The sequence below is a fragment of the Myotis daubentonii genome, chromosome 5 (genome assembly GCF_963259705.1).
Source record: "Myotis daubentonii chromosome 5, mMyoDau2.1, whole genome shotgun sequence".
Lineage (NCBI taxonomy): Eukaryota > Metazoa > Chordata > Mammalia > Chiroptera > Vespertilionidae > Myotis > Myotis daubentonii.
Window position 1 is genome coordinate 98462947 of NC_081844.1, and position 18275 is coordinate 98481221.

Consider the following 18275-nt stretch of genomic DNA (forward strand, 5'->3'; position numbering starts at 1 on the left):
CAATAAAAAAATTCAAGAAGTTAATGTGAAAACACAGTAATACAAAACTATATAGAAGTATACTTAGTACAACTTTAAAAAATGAAAAGATTCTATGTATCACATATAGAGATATTTAAATGCATTTTGATTTAGTCATATGATGTAACAAAACACTTTGAGAGGAGTGGGGCACACAAAATGTTCTGGATTTTTTTGTAGATAAAATAGCATATTAGAAAGCAGTGTAGTATAATTAACATTTATAAAAAATAAATTGAATATATTTAATATACAAATAAATGATTAAAATATAAAGTAAGAAGTGGGAATATTGTTGGTTTTATTTTCTAAAATTTCACTCTTCCTATGATGAATGTGTATTGCTTTTCTTTCTGAAAACAGCTAAGATAATTCTCCCTAACTTCTTAGTCTCCTCCAGGACTATTCATTGCTACTTGTTTATTATTTGCAGTAGCATTTATTCATATATGAGAACATTTGGTAATGCAGAGAATTACATTCCATGGTTGAAAATTTGGTCAGCAGGCTGGAGCAAATAAGGTGCTTCAATAAATTTCCTATGCCATTAAAATATTGGTGGACATGTCACCATTTGATTATGTATTCTGAAAGTAGAAAAGATGATTAAATGACATGCACATGTATCATTTATACACAGATATCTTTCTGATAACTGAATTCCTTCCATAAGATCTCAACAATTATTGTTCTAACTTGACTCCCCAGTGACTTGGATCTCTTTCTGAAAGGAATGGATTCCATTTTTTGAAAACTATGATCACCAGAAAGTTTTTCTAGATTTAACAGAAGTTTCAATTTCTTTAATTGTATATTTTTTCATGTATTTCACAGTTTTTTGTCTAGTGAGTGTTTCTCTTTTCCTTAGTTATTCATTAGAGTTTTTTAATGTTATTTTTATATTATCAAAACTGTCAATTATTTACGTTTTTATTTCTTAAACTTCTTTATGTCTAGACAATCTTCTCCATCCTGAGATGAGATCAGGATTTCACACTTTCAAATTTTATAGTAATTCTTAAATTCATCTGGAATCGTGTGACATTGTGTATGCTGAGGATATACCCTATGATTTTCATGGAAATAATGGGCTACCACTTTTTTTTTTCCTAGCAAATTTTCCTTTTTTCACAAATGCAATAATTGAAGAGACTATTAATGAACTGGGTTTGCATAATTGCTAGTAAGAATATTAAATTGGTTCAACCTTTATAAAGGGCAATTTGGATATCAGAACTTTTCACTTATTGGCCGGTTACTTTACTTTTAGGGTTTATGGGGGAAATAGTCACAGAAGAGAACACAGAAGCATGTACAAGAATGCTCATCCTTACGAGGTATGTAACACCAGCAGTGGTGAGCATGGTGTTGGATAAATGAATGTACGCCTCTCATGTACACGGGCCCAGAGATTGAGATCAGAGGCCTTAGAGACCAGCTGTCCTAGGCCCTGGTCTCCATTCTGCCCCTTGCTGGGTGACCTTGGGCCCACAGGTAGAGAAGAGCTGTTATAATGCAAAGGTCCTCTTGATCTCTGGCCAATTATTTATTCAGAATTGCATGGAAGCATAACCTTAAGAATCTCAGCAAACTGCAATTAAGACTAACGTTGTTTTGACTCCTGGAAACTATTTCCATTTTTTCAAAAGCCTTAAGCTACTTAGGCTGGAGTTCTGAAATGAGTTGGTGGCCACATGTGGGTCAGAGCAACAAAGAACTGAATTCAGAGAGCTCTTTAAAATTGAAGTCTGATTCAAACAAAAAATTACAAGCTAGGTTAGAAAATTATATTTGAAAAGTTCCCCCAAGAGCACATCTGTAATGCCGGGTTGTTTGAAAACAGGGGAAAAAAATCACTTTGTACCAAAATGATGATACACTGAGAAAAAACTTGGTTGACTAAATAAAGGATTAAAGCAGAATGAAATGAATCATAATAATAAAAAAAACCTGGGGCTCATTTTAAACAAAGTTTACAAAGAAAGAGAAAAGACTCATAAAAAAGATCATAAATACATGTCGAAAGCAATGGACATTTTTTTTGGGGGGGGGGCTTAATCCCTTCACCTTTTTCACTCAGTCCCTCAATAGCACATCATAAAACACAAGAATGAAAAAATGCATATCTGAACCAGGAGGAAGAGTGAGAACTGATAACAGAAAATATCAGAAGGGAAAAGATATGTAACGGTTTTTATATTAAAAAAATTGTATTTTATCCAAGCTGGGAGGTGGGAGCAGTGCTGGGAGGTGGCTGTAGGGGTTGGGATAAGGAGAGGATGGACAACAAATTTAAAGAATGACTGCACTGTAAATATTTTCCCCGGCTTGCCATCCTGGTGTCTCTCTCTCTCTCTCTCTCTCTCTCTCTCTCTCTCTCTCTCTCCCTCTCTCTCTCTCTCTTTTTCTGTTCCCCTTACCCCCATTCTTTCTTTCTGTTTCTCTCTCTAGAAAATAAAACATGGCAAAATAGCTTCATAATTCAGTAAAATGTTATTGAGAATAAAACCCAATTAAATGCTTACAAATGGCTGGATGAGCGCTGCTGCCCCAGCTGAGGAGAGAGAGAGCAAACGGATAGATTTAATAACAGCTCTGTGTATAGATGGAGGGCTCAGGGGAGTGATGATCGCTGTTCACATTTTCTGCTATGGACCAAACAGAGAGCTCTGGTCATCAATTCTCACATGAAGGACAAGGAGGATTTACGCTAAATAGAAAGATGACTTGGCTGATAGTGAAGGCTATAAAATAATGAAATGGCTCCCCAGGGTAGATGGTAGATTTCCTTTCTGGAGAGGATGTGTAAAGAACTGGCTTATCTGTCAGGGAGGAGGAAGGCAGGGGCAAACCGCGGCACAGGCTGGTGTCGGCTGGTGTCGGAGGCAGCCTGCACTTTCTGGTTCACCAAAGCAGCCTCTCTCTTTAATTCTCAGGAACTGAACCCAATGCCTAAACCCTTCGCAGCCTCGGCCCACCTTTGCTAATTTGACTGGCCATGGATTTTAGCTCAATCAAACACACAATAACTTGAGGAGTTGCTAAATGTAATTAAATAGCTAAAGAGTTGTAACACAACCTATAAACATTAAAGCCTTTCAAGGCATGCTTAATGACAACAAGCTCTCAGGAAAGCTATATTTCTGTCAGGTGATTATTAACAAAACCATTAATAAAGACTGTCCTCAGAGCACTGGGATGCAGCATTACCTGTTGGTTATAATGTTCACGCTCGAAGTTTGCATTAGTTAAGGCATTTGTGGTGGTGTAACATTATAATGTCACTAATGAGTAATTCTTTCTAGAGCCGCTATTTTTAAGTGATTGAGATGTGTTGTATCGCTGGGACACATTTGATTCTGTATTTGCTTTCTCAATAGCCTCTGTCCTCCTCAATTCCTTACCCTCACGTGAAAGCATATTAGACTGTCTTTTCCTGATAGGAAAAGCAATAGATTCATAATTACCAAATGTACACTATCCGTGAGAGAAAGACAATGCTATAAGCTAATGTCTGCTAATTCTCATTAGCCTACTCTTAGTATGTTAAAGAAAAAATACGATTTTTGAGTTGGATAGTAAATAAATGTATAAACTTAAAATTTGCAAGTTTATCACAACTTGGTCAATGACTTTGTAATTATACCTGAATGACAATAAAGGAACTGACCAATATTAATCAATCCACAGAGTGCCTATATCCTGCAGGGCGCTTGCTAAGCCCCGGAGAATAAATTTTATAAAATTATGAAGATGTGTTTGTGGGCCTCGAGAACCTTAACATCAAAGCTTAGATACCAGATAAATTGATCTGAGGAGCAAGGAGCACTGTAACCTTCGATATATTTTTTAACCTCTTTGAGCCTCAATAATAACAGCATGACAATAGTAAGGGCATTTTACCTCTTAGTATGACTGTAAGGACTGAAACAATACATAAATATTGTTTAGCATGGAATAGGCATTCTGACAAACTTTAGCTCTGAATATAAAAAATTATGCTGATTTATGTTTATTATTAGGCATATGTGTTAGCTATAAATAATTTGTGTTATAAGAACTCCAAACAGGAATAGGATTGGAAGCTGAGCAGTCACTGCACAGAAAAAGAGCTCCCAGCAGGTGACGGAGGATGGGCAAGATTTTGCCAAATGGAGTGTAGCAGGGAGGGTTTTCCAGCCAGCATGGAGCATGTGCCCAGAGCCAGAGCATGTGACCACTGCCAGGGCTCACAGGTAAAATGGACAGAGCACTGTGAGTGGGAAGCAAGTGTGTTAAGATTTATACCTGGTGAAAAGCTGATGAAAACAAGCAGCAATTGACCTTAAGTTCCAAGCAAACCAACTTATACTTTAATCCACCGAAAATTGCAGAGGGTGATATGACATAATAAGTGCTGATATCAGATACTTAAGTCTGATTGAGAGCTCCAAACTCAGATGCCTAGAGCATCAAGGTTATGGCTTCTATAGTATATGGAGTAGCCTCAACATAGGAGAGCAAAAAATGGTAGAGATTGTGGTGAATTAGGGGAAGCATAACCTTTCTGAATAAGGTATCCATTTCCAGCTTAGCCAGGTGGAAAATAAAAGCTTGTGCTTCTGATCTTTGGATTTAAAAAAAAAAGTTAATTAAAAAGTGTACATTTACAATGAAATGTCCTAATTTTTTATTTTTATTTTTTTTCTGAAATTCATTGGGGTGACACTGGGTAACAGGATCATATAGGTTTCCAGTGTACGCCTCTATGACACATGATCTGTATATTGCACTGTGTGCCCACCACCCGAAGTCAAATCGTCTTCTGTCACCATATATTGTGCCCTCTTTACCCTCCACTACCCCTCTGAAACTCTTCCCTTTGGTAACGACCATACTGTTGTTGTCTGTGTCTATGAGTTCCAGTTTTATATCTCACATATGAGTGAAATCAAATGTCCTAACTTTTTGAAGGGCTGGGTTGGTCACACACAATAAATACTTCCATGACTTGCAACCAGCCACAGCCACAGCCACAGCCACAGTGGATGTGTGAGTCTGTGGCACTGGCTGAGAGATATTAGTTGTAGAAGAATGAAATGATAACAACCTTTCATGGATATTGGTCTGTTCCTTGCTCTTCGTTATAGGAATGTAAGAGTATGGTGGAATTAGACAAACACAATTTACACTGATGAGCTCCTTCCATTTTTGGAGTGAAATACCTCTTGTCAAGTCAGATGGACACATGTGTGAGATGCAAAGAACACTCAGCTACGGGAGAACGCGGCCTTTCAGAGATGGCACAGAGAGTGCACAGGCCCCTCCCATTCACACGCATAAGTCAGAGGCACGCTCTCTAGAGGCCCATTTGGATATGTCACCAAATCTACAGAAGGACGCATACTTTTTAACTCTCTATTGAAATACTTTGCTTCTAAAACTTTTTATTGCAACATAAGTCCAGAAAAGTGCTCAATTTCTAAGTGTGTAGCTTAATCAATGTGGGGGATGATCCCTGAGTCACAGAAGCCGGTGAAGAGGTGGAGTGTTTCCCCACCCCCTCCTCCTCCTACGTGTTAGATTTTCCTCCTACAGGGAAAATCTAGCCAAATGTTTCTCCATCCATGTCAGTATATATTAACAAAAGGGAGGTGTAACACCCAAGGTGCTGAAGGAAAATCACTTTTACTAATTTACACGGAGTTTCCAGCACTTCTTTGACAGATACCACCTTTGGCCACAAGAAAATCATACGAATTATGCTTATTATTATTTCTGCTCATTGCCCATTCCCCACTAATTTCTGATTATCAACCACTAAACCTTTCTTGCCTTTATTAAAATAGTTCTTAAAAATATTTTCTTAGTATATTAACAGATTATTTCCAATCAGAAGAACTTTGCAGGATGTTTCTCTGTCAATATTTAAATATTGAAAAAAAAATTGTAAGTTAATAATTTACAAGGTGGGGCCAGAGAAGGTTTACAGTTGTTCATGTGGGAAATAATACAATAACTGATATATAATAATACAAGAATAAACTTTCATATACTCACAACTGTAAACCTACTTTTACCTCATACTGTATTTATTTTCCTACATGATTAAGTAAAAGTGTTATTCATCTATTTGTCAGTATTCATGAAAAAAGGGTTACATTTCCCAGAAATGGTTATTGATTTCTGAAGAGCTTATGCCAAGTCTCGAAATGCTTCATATTTATTTATTATGATTTATTACTGAAGTGTCTCAACCATCTTTTCCTGTCTCTTATAGTGTAACATGGTATTTTAAAATAAAGATTCCCAATGCAAAAATTTACCAAATATTAGGGAAATGTATTATGAATTTGGGCAGGAAATACACCCGTATTTCCTTTGGAAATGAGAAAAATTTAATATTACCTTTATCATAAAAATGCTTATATATTATTTTATCAACCAATTCTTGGTAATCAACATATCAGAAGATTTTCAGTGTAATGATAAATGCTATTAGTCTAAGAACTCAAAAATTTAAAATTGTACTCTAAGTCATAAAATGGATGAGTAAATGCAATGCACATTTGACCATACACTCACCTGAAGTGGCTTCCCTTGCCCTGAAGTCCAAACTTCCAGATCTTACCCAAAAGCATCCTTCTGCCCTCTCTAACATACTCACTTCCCAAGCACAGTCCGTACTGCAGCCACCCTGAGATTCTTTTACCTACTTTTCCCCTCCACTTTCACTGTTCACACATGCTGTTCCCTTGACCTGGAATTCCCTTCTCTCTGTTCTTCCGCACACTCTTTTTCACCAGGTTAACCCTACATCTTCACTCAGGTCTCAGGTCTCAGTTTACATGTTACTGTCCCCTACACACACACACACACACACACCAAGCTTATTACTTGGAAAACTCTTTTTTTCACTTCTTGATCTAATAGAAACTAGGTGCTTCGTATGCTCCCTGAGGCAGCTAAGATATTATAGCCAATTTACAAAGGAGGCAAGAGCAGTCCAGTGAAATTGGATGACGTCGGAATTCATGATTTTTTCCTATACCAGAGGATCCACAGTTAAGAAAGCAAATCATTCAACCCCTAGTCTACCTTAAAACATGAAGACTAATTTTTGCCAGTTATAAGAAGTCATGTTTTAGATAGAAAAATAAAAGTGGTAATGCAGAGTAACTGTGATTAATTTAGCAGTCACATAGACTTCAATCCAATATTCAACTCTGCCATTGCCAGCTGTGTGACTGTAGGCACATTACATAACCTTTCTGGGGTCCTCGTTCCTCTTGTATAAAAATACCTACTTCTTGGAGTTAAAGCATATAAGCATTTAGAATAGTAGGCCTGGCACAAAAATAACTACTCAATAAATGTGGATTTAAATGCTTGAAAGAGCAAATAAATTAATGAAAAAAGTAAAGGAACATGGCAATAAAATATCATGAGCAAAAGTATATGCTTTGTACCAATCTGAAAAAGTACTTACAGTGCTACATCTAACCTGTATAGAATCTTCTAGAACCAGAACACTGAGGCAGCCAATCAGCTGGCCGGTGGCCACATGGAAAGCTTAATGGGAAGGAACCTTGCTGTCCGCTGCGGGGGAATTTTAACCAACAGTACTGGAGCTCTCCCACCAGCAGACAGACAAAGGAGTGCGTGCCCATTCCCAGTGCTGAGCAACCTGCCTGCCCCACAGGCCGGTGGCACTGTGCTGGGGAACCTGGGAATCCATGGGTGGGAGCCGCCCGGTGACCATTATCTGGGTCCGAGGGCAGAGAATTCCCAGCCACTGGCACTCACTGTTCCACCCTGCCATCACATCTCTTCATCATTCCTCTCTTCTTATTTTTTTTAAAGATTGTTTTAAAAATTTACCTTTATTGTTGAAAGTATTACAGATGCCCCCTTTGTGATCTTGGACTCCCCCTCCAGCCCTGAGACTTGTTTCCCATCTGCTCATGCAGATGGTGTTCTCCAGAGAGGTCAAGAAGTCTGGTGCCCCGACCCCCTCTCGAGTCAGTTGGTTCTCTTCACCACAGAGCATCGAGGAAGATAAATGCGGGATGGGAAGCCGTATTTTGAAGCACAGAAGGGCATGGCTCATGTAAGGAAAACATTCATGTGCAGTGTCTGGTTAGAAGAGAGGGCTGTAGACCCTGACGTTCTCCTGAACAAAACCCTGCCTGCCCAGCTGAAGGCACCTGGCACACAGAATTAAACCTTCCCCTGCCCTTCCTCCACCTGCTAGTGGGTCACAGCAGGCAGCAACTAAGGCGATGGCCTCTTGGAAACTTGGCTCCCTATATATTTTAGTCTTTTCTATCCATCCTATGGAAATGGAAAGCTCAAAGGGCTCAGTAACTTATTGAAATTAAAAAAGGTTGTTACTGAATGACAGTAACTTGATTTTACACAATTTTAAAATACTGCAAGAGAGAAAACTGAGCCAAACACCCCACTTATGATGGAAAAAACAAAAGCCTGAGCATCCATTGAAAAGAGCAAAATCACAAAGCAAAAGTAACCCAGAAATAGGCCTCTGGGTCTAAGGGGCCTGAGAGCTTTGCAACAAAATAAACTCGAAAATTAAAACCTATCTGGTAACAGACTAAATTCAGCCATTTAGGAGATTTCAGAATCTTATGTTTTCTCAAACTGAAATGACTGAGAATCTATATTTTTTAGAAGTCTCCTCACAGCAAAGCACTGTTTTTCTTATGCACAGAATTTAGAAGTTCATTTTCATTACGGTTTTCACTTTCCCCTCTGTTCTTTCAATGCATATCCCTGCCCAGCCATCCATGAAGGGGACATACAATTTTCCTCCTCATAAGTAAATCCACCTATGATCAAATAAAAAACAGACCTATGGTTGGCTCACCCCCTCCTCAGAGGATGACTACGTACAGAGAGACTGAGTAACTTAATAACATTTGTGTAGCAGCAAAATATACAATTCAATCACATACTAAATTAGCTAAGAAAGAGCCAGTTGGGTGGGGGCAGTGTTTCTCATCATCACACTATCAGCCTCTTTTACATGGATATAAGACTGACTATTTTGTTGCTTAAATCTAACTTCCCAAGTGAAAAAATCAACCCATGATTCCAGCCAAAGGGGCTAAATACTCATGATTTGGGAAAATACTGTCTGAGCAAAGTAAGTGTTTATTTTCCCCACACAGTAGTCAATCTCTGTTCTTGCACTGCCTGCCTTGTTTCCTATTACATAACACAGAAAACACACACATGTGCATGCATGTGACAACACACACACACACACACACACACTCAAGAACAGACAGGGAAGAACAACATAAGAGGCACGCTTAATGCTAAGCAAAGAATATGATATCTCTGACCTGCAATTCATGGACATGAGAAGCCATACACATTTTTAGTCATAAAACATTGGATTATCATGAATAAAAAAAGAACCCTCCATCCCCCCGCCCAAACTCCCTGATAGTAAATTTTCTGTGGCGTGTGTCTGAAAAGCACTCGCTCTTATTAGGAAGTGTTTTCTCCTTGACTCATTCTGGGGCAGAAGGCTAAAGTGGGTCACCTGCATTCCACCTGGATTTGGTTCTCTGCACCCTCACGTCTCTGACTTTTAAAATACCACACTGACTACAAATGAAAAGGCAGCACAAGGAAACACCACACCAATGGAAATTTCTACACAGTCAACTCATATTTGTATGTAAGGTGCAATTTGCAAAGCTGGATTCCTGACAACAGCTGGTCTTTGTTTTTAAAACGCATCCCTATCACCTGCTGAAATTGATATCAGCTCAGGCAGGGTCTCGCGGTTAGTACAGCTCTTCCCATGTAGAGAGAAATTTGCTAGTAGGTAGGACAATCCATTTTTCCCATCTCATCCAAACATAGTAACCTTTGATAACTGAATTCTAAATGATATCAATATCATTTATGCTTCTCTTTCTACTCCTCTAATTTACTTCGGGATGCAAATCCATGGTTCAAAAATGTTATGTGTGATTTTGCATGAGATGCCTGCATGGACACAGAATGTTATATCAATCTGAGATAAACCCTAGGACCACAGGTCCCATTTAACTGATAAACAGAGACAGGTAGTTGGATTGATGAAATAAGAAGTGCTCTGGATAAATCACAATTACACCTTCATTTATCTATATATTCATTTAACAAATACCTTTTCTATTATTTTTCATTGATTCACTGGGACAGGTTCTGCTCAAGAGGTCTCCGCTCTCAGGGAGCTTATATTCTAGTGGAGAGAGGCCAGTAAGAGCAGTAAAGCAGTGAATAATGCAGTCAGTTATAAAGAACATAACATGCAATAATGTGAGAGAAGAGACAGAGCTCTGGGTGAAGCAAGTGATACTTATCTTCCTTCCTGGTTCATATGAGTTTGTGCTGCTCTTAGGACCACTGCCCTTCTGTCCTTTCTAACCAGACACTCACTTCCCAGATTGCTGCTGTCCATCTTCAGTAATAACGTCTCGGGTCAGATGTCACCTGCTGAAGTAGGACTCCACGTTCCTCTCCTAGGCGCTCCTTGTCAGATCATTCATTTTGTTTAATTTCCTTCATAGAATTCATCATCATTTTGGGGCCTCATATTTGCTATTAAATGTCCTTTTGGCTGGTGGTTTATATGTTTCCTTCATTGAGTACGAGCTTCTGGAGGTAGGGACAATGTCTGGCTTAGTCACATCTGCACCCCTTCCTCCCTATGCAGAGCAAGAAGAGCTGCTCAATCAGAACTTGACTGGATAGTTCAATGCATAAATGAAAGAAAGGTTCAGCAATTCACTTTACTACAATGGTCCTGTGTCATTAAAAGTAAATGAGAGCTACTAGTGTGTTCTCAGGCTTCCTTTTGGAACACTACACAGACATTCCCAATATTAGGTCATCAAAATAAATAACTGCATGAAGCCACTAGTCTCATAAAAAGTCTGAGTATGTCTGTGTCTGCTCTGCCACCTCCCAGTCCATGCACTCGGTCATTTCTCTGCATTAAACACAAAGGGCATGGGCTTTGGAGTCAAATAGATTTGGATTATTCGATTCCCAGCTTTGACACGTGTGGATGTGCTGCTTTGAATAAGTTAGTGAATTTGTTTAAACTTCAGTTTACTTTTTCTTTTTGAAAAAGGAAGATGCAATGGATGCACAGTACATGCTGCACAGCGTGTACCCAATTGATTCTATTATAATCATCTTAGTAACTACAGTAATGACCATAACCACAACAAAAGTTATTATTTACTGCGTACCTACTGTGTGCCAGCTACTTTACATGGGTCACATTATTTCATTCTGACCACATACTTATCAGTTAAATGATATTAGTATTTTCAATCTAGAGTTGTTAGGTTAATTTTTTCAAAATGCACAAAGCTTATAAGGACAAATTACAGAACTTGGCTCTTGTCTACTATCCTATCCAACTTCTCATCTCTCTATCACCTATATTCTTCCCCCATTAACCTCCAAGCTTTGAATATCACAACTGCTTCTGTGTCAACCTAGTACCGTGCTGATACACAATAAGGATTTACCACCACCCAGTATTATCCATGCTAATCATGATGGGAAACAGGTCAAAGTTAGATACACATAGCAATCTTAATGATAGCAATTAATCTACAAACAACATGCCATGTGCCAAACACTTTACTAAATGCTTTACAAGTATTCTTTCATTTACTTCCCCCTTCCCTGACCCCTATCCCCACCCCCACCCCAGGAATCCTACAAGGTAGGTACTATGAAGCCCTATATTACTGATGAAGGGAGTTGAAGCTCAGAAGAGTGGAGCAAAGCTAGTTAGTGATGGAGGAAGGCCCTGACGCAAGTCAGTGAGATTCCACACCTATGCGCTTAACACTGCTCTACTGCTCCTGCACCGGTTTTCTGTTCGGTGGCCTCACTATGCAACGATCTAAGTCAGCGGTTCTCAACCTGTGGGTCGAGACCCCTTTGGGGGTCGAACGACCCTTTCACAGGGCTTGCCTAAGACCATCGGAAAACATATATATATATATAATTACATATTGTTTTTGTGATAGCAACAAAAATAATTTTATGGTTGGGGGTCACCAAAATATGAGGAACTGTATTAAAGGGTCGCGGCATTAGGAAGGTTGAGAACCACTGAAAATGCACTGATGCCTCCTAGTATTCTGATGGCTAAAGAAGCTTTAGCTTTTATTCTGGTATTTTCAGTAGTTTCCCTTAGTTGTCGGCTTGTTACAGTGGCTAAAATATAAAGTCCTAATTACTGTCTCTTTTATGGCTAATGGGAACAATCCAACACAGAATTAGTTTTTTCCTCCAAGGACTTACAGCCATTGAGCATTTTATTGCCTTTTATTCTGCCCATAAGAGTGCAGAGAATGGGCTGCCTCTGATAAGCACAATAGCTTGAGCATTTCATCATGTGGCGAATGTGATTTGAGTCATTAGCCTATTATATTGGTCTGGTTTCCAAAGGAAGATGCTTTACTTGTTACCTCCAGAATAAAGAGGTAAGGGTGGGCCAAAAAGGCCCCCTTATCACCCATTTAGCAAATCAGGTAATTAAAACTTTTACCAAAAGCTAACAAAAAATTTGGGGAGGTGATTTCCATAGGTCAGCTAATTTTTTATATCCTCCTTTTCTTCTCTCCCCATGGAGAATAAGGCTAAAATATACCCCGGGAAAAGAAATCTATTTTCTTGTTCTAGAAAATAAAGATATTTCTTCAGTGTATTCTGGGATCTTCCCCAATAGTCTGGTGGACAAAGGAACTTTTCCAGTTGTGTGAAAGTTAGAGGCATGGCTAACGGCAGACAAGGCCCAATTTAGTGTGGACAGCACTGTACTCATTCTTTGGGCCTACAACGTAAGATCTGTATCTTTATTGGGAATGCAACTGGTTTCTTCCCTGGAGTCTCTGACCATTCACTTTTTCTGCATCTGTCCTTTCACACCTTGGATATCAGAGCTGCCACATAAGCTGTCATTTGAAACAAATCAATGGACATGAGGACAACTAGAGACCCACCTAGCTGGTAGGCCTACTGACTACTGAAGGGAAATGAGTCAGCAATATTGAAGAAAAGAGAAGATGGGCAGGCTTTCTTTTCCTCTTTTAATGTTTTCATCTAAAAATCATGCAGAATTTGGCATTGGAGAAAGTTCTGGATTATTTCCCAGGGCTGCTAAATACAGGCCACTTCCATTTCTGAGGTCTGGGAGTTTGAGATTCTACTCTGTCCTTTGTCATTAATTGTGATGTTAGGCACAATCTTCCCCTCTCTGGAGCACCACCCGCCTCCCGCATTCTCTTCTATAAAAAGGAGGAGATGAGCCCTGGCCAGTGTGGCTCAGTTGGCTGGAGCATTGTCCTATGAAGCTTTGATTCCTGGTCAGGGCACATAGTACACAGGTTGTGAGCTCTGTCCTCAGTTAGGTGTGTGTAGGAGGCAACCGATTGATGTTTCTCTCTGATATCAATGTTTTTCTCTCTCTTCCTCTGTAAAATCATTTTTTTTTAAAAAAAAGATAAACTTGAAGATGTCAAAAGTTAATTCTAAATGCATTTTTAAAAATCTAAGTAATTTTATCTTATCGGGAAAATGATGGGCAAAAAAATGTTCTTTGAAAAATTGCTGACAGCTCTTTAAAGAGGATGTATTTTATAAAACTATATTATATGCATCTTCTCCCCCAGAAGTGGAGATACATGAAGGTGGTTTTTCCTGCTCAGAAGAACGAAGAAAATCTGGAGAACAGGGTCACATGTCTAAAAAAAAAATACTTGTTTTCTGCTTGAAAAAATACATTCACTGAAAATCTCTGTGAAAATAAATTAAACCAAAGAGGAAATCTGAGTCAAAAAGTGATATGTTAGTGTTTGATAGGCTACATTTCCATGGGGAATGGCTGCTCAGGTATTCACTTGCCTAACATCCTGTGGTAAAGCGTCAGGAGTAGCAGAAGAAGATAAAATTAATAATCCTGCTTGTCTAAATTCATTACAGGCTAACGTTATCCTTTGCCATTTTCCCAATGACAGAACATGCATAGCAGGAGGCGGCTGAATTACCTTCTGCTTCCTGCTGAATCTTTCTTCAAGAATGTGAACCTTTAATCAGAAGTGACATGTTTCTGATCTAATGTTACATATGGGAGGTATACAGACATAGGAAGTCAAGGGCTCTCCCCACATACCGAATGACAAAGAGCTATTTTTAGATAGGTCAGCGACTACTGAAAGAGTAAGGGAGTCATTTTGTCCACAAGAAATGTCCTAGTAAAATCCACATCAGTACATCTCCTGGGCCATTTATTGAACCAATGAGACTACAAATTACAACAGCACAACTGTGAGATTATAAATTGTGCCACCAAGAGCTTTGTTGCTAAAATATTAAGTAACTTTTAAATAGTAGTCCTGCATTTTATTGCAACAACTACATATTGTGCCTTATCCCAAAACCATAAGCCATATCCTATATTAAATAAAAAATTATATCCCAAATATGTGTTATAATAGTTAAAGACTGATAGTGAGAAGGGATGTATTCACATGGCAAGCATATTTATATGCTAGAGGCCCGGTGCACGAGATTCATGCACTCGGGGTGGGGTGTCCCTCAGCCTGGCCTGCATACGCTTGTAGTCCAGGAGCCCTTGGGGGATGTCCGACTGATGGCTTAGCTGGCAGTCAGACATCCTTAGCGCTGTGGTGGAGGTGGGAGAGGCTCCTGCCGCCACTGCGTTTGCCAGCTGTGAAACCGGCTTCTGGGCTTCTGGCTGAGTGGCACTCCCCCTCTGGGAGCACACTGACCACCAGGGGCAGCTCTTGCATTGAGCGTCTGCCCCCTGATGGTCAGTGCGTGTCATAACGACCGGTTGTTCTGCTGTTTGGTCGATTTGCATATTATTCTTTTATTATATAGGATTCATTATTAAAGAAAAATAATGTGAATTCTTTTTATGAAAAGCTACCTATATGCTTTTTGTACTAGGAAAAATATCTGGAAGAGTATACAGCAAGGTACAGGTTAATGATTAATTCTGAGTGGTAAAATGAAGGGTAGTTTTATTCATAACTTATCTGAATTTTCTAAATTTTCAATATTAAATATGCATCATCGCATCATAGGAAAGGCGTTTTGTTTTAATTGTGTTTGTTGAAGATTTCTTAATGTGATAACATGCTTATGATATAATGTTAGTCTCTTGTCATAAATAATATACAGTCCATTTGGGTTCAGAGTCTAAGTTTTAATAAAAATATACATTGTTATGCTCATAAGAGATGCCAAAGTTGACAATTCAGGCTTTCTTGCTTACCTGAATGCTATGATTTTGTTTTTGCTTTCCTAATTGATAAGATTTTCTTTCAAGGAGATAAATGCAATTTCTGAAGCACTAAAATATTATGTAAAGCTATGCAAGCCATACGCATAATGAAGTAGAAGTCCTAAAAATATTTACGCCACACATTAGCAAAATTGCACGAATATGGGATTTTGGGAGCTAGAATAAAATTTAGAACTGATTTACGTAAGAACCACTAATTTTAAGACTAGAATAGGATGCAGGTCTCCTGATTCTCTGTCCAATGCAATTATTCATTACCTTTTTGAAAACTAACAAATATCTTCCTTTTTCAAAGTCAATAATGATCTGATTTATATCTATGTAACATTATTTATGATGTCATGTAAATAACAGATTAAACCTGATTTTTTTACCTGCTAGTACTTTTGCTGGGTTCATTAACAAAAACAAAACAAAAAACACAAAAGAAACAAACAATAACAACAACCACCTATATTTTTATGTGTCATTTTTCCTCAAAGTGTTCTGAAAATAATTTGACTGGAGCAATTTTATTTTAAAATAAAAGACAGTTGACCTGTTTGAAATACTTGCTTTATAAATGGCTAGGAATTCTTCAGTCTAGTGAACTGAAAAGTCCTCTGTCACCAACTACAGCTAGGTTATTCCCAAGAAAATATTCTTCCCATTTCAGCCATATCTCTTGAAAGAAATTTCTAAATAGGATCATAAAAGACAGGAGGTATTTGATTTTAAGATCAAATTGGTACAACTGAACTATCAACCAGCCAAGAGTGAAGGGAGAATCTATATTCAAGAGTTTCATGATTATTTAGCCACAAGTTATAAATTTAAGTTTCAAAAAAGCATTATTCATAACTTGAAAAAATTATTTCTGTATCCTGTAGATCTTCAAATCAGTTGAGAAAATGGAAGAGTGATAACACATGATGAGAATAAAAGGAAAGGCTTGGTTTAAGGGAAATCATACAATGTTTTTGAAATGGAAATGACAGAGTTCATGCCACAAAAATAAGATACATTTCTTACTAGACTATCAATAATAGAGACTAACCAGGGTGGGAGGTAGGTAAATAGGAAGAGAGGCCACATAGAACTGAATCAACCATGGCAGTGGTAATTTTAATTGAATTTCTTTTATTTATTTCTCACAAATGAACCTCTTAGAGCTGAGAAAAGAATGTGTGATCTGCATTCAATTTCTAGCCATGAAACAAATTGTTCTGTCTATCAGTAGAAACTGGAATGGGACTTTTATAAATTCCCTAAAAAACCTTATCAATTTCAAATTCAGAATTAATAATAAGACCATCACAATTCAGAGCCTTCTCTGTGCAGAAGTCCTAATTCTGCGCATGCCCGGTGTCTTTAGGAGACTGCCTACTTTGCCAGCAGCCTTTATTGGGAGAGGGGAAGGGAGAGTGATGACTCCCTCTTGCTGTGAGTCTGAGCTACCGCTCTTATGTTCAGTGCCTCTTAATGATAAGAATGAACCATCATCAGTTTTCTTTGTCTGATTATTGGCTTAGCAATATAAAGAAGACATATTTATCATCTATATTGGTCCTCTCTTTTCCCTCTCAATTCCAAAGACATAGTGACTGCTTATTTCCCATCCATTCAGCATTGCATCGGTGCATTTAGAATGTGTTGACAACCTTGACCAGGTTTATCTAGAGTGCAGGTAAAGACTGAAATGAGACAATTATAAATTTCCAATTCATCTCTTTACCTTAAGAGGCTAACACAGGATACAAACATGCTCTCTCCCTGCTTCATACTTTCCCTCTCTCCACAGTCAAAGGTCATTTTCTCTACAGACATGATAAAGAAGCCAGTTTAAAAGGATCCAGACAACGTATTCATCTGGCATGCTGAATAGAGTAGGTAATGAAAATGAGATATCCCAGGTAAGAAAAATGTTTCAGTGAGAGTTATCCCAGTGTATTGGCTAAGAGCTCTGGGTCTGAACTGGGAAGTGTTTGAATCCCATCCTCACAGTTTACTCTCTTCGTGATCTTAGCAAGTTGCATCAGCCTCAGTTCCTTTATTTGAAAATAAAGATTGTAACAGTTTCTAACTTACGAGGCTATTGTAAACATTGACTATATTAATGCATGGAAAGTACTTAGCTGACTTCTATCAAGTGTTCACGAAATAATACGACTGTTATCATCATCATTACTATGGTAAAGAAACTACATATTTATGGAAAATGGAATAGATCAAAGACAACTGAACATTTTCGAATTCAGAGTTTCTTGCACTATAATGCAGAGGAATTCTTTATACTGTAATGTTTTTTCTTCCCTTTTAAAGAAACTATTTGTTTTAACATAAAACAAACTTTAATAGAAGAAACTGTCTTATTTTACAATTTATCCTCATCCAAACAGCAGAACCTCACCATTCTTTTCTGACGAAAGGCACATTTAATAGTGTAAGTTCATTAATAATAAATCTAAGATCATGACTTTATCTGCAAGTCTGACTCCTCATTGGAGGGTGAGAGGATGCAAAAAGCCTTCCTGTCACCAGAGGACCAGGCCCGGTTCGTGCAGCTTAGGAGCAACTGACAAGAGCGCATCTGCCACATTCAAACACGCGTTAGGCATTCACGATTGTTTTTCTCCACTTTAAGGAAACTCTATGTCTCAGCTATTTTGGCATTGTTTATCCCTGCTCCTTAAAGAAAGCAGCTTGAGGATCAGCAGCTGATATAATTCAGCAAAACACTTAGTCTTAGCGGTGGCTAAGTCCCTCTGTACGCAAGCTCCCCTGAGCTATCAGATGTCTGCGGGGTAGGAGGCTTAACTGCTTCCTGGGAGGCTTGAAGGAGGAGTAAGGAAAACAGCACAACACGTTCCCCTCCAACAGAAAGCAGTAACTGCTTGGTTCAGGAAAAGTCCCATTCTGC

At 38.4% G+C, this 18275-nt stretch overlaps 1 protein-coding gene across 2 annotated transcripts in view; it reads right to left on the reverse strand.

Annotated features, from left to right (window-relative positions):
* GABRB2 (gamma-aminobutyric acid type A receptor subunit beta2) overlaps positions 1-18275 on the reverse strand; it is a 198863-nt gene that overhangs the window by 110647 nt on the left and 69941 nt on the right. The gene's annotated exons all lie outside the window — the stretch shown is intronic.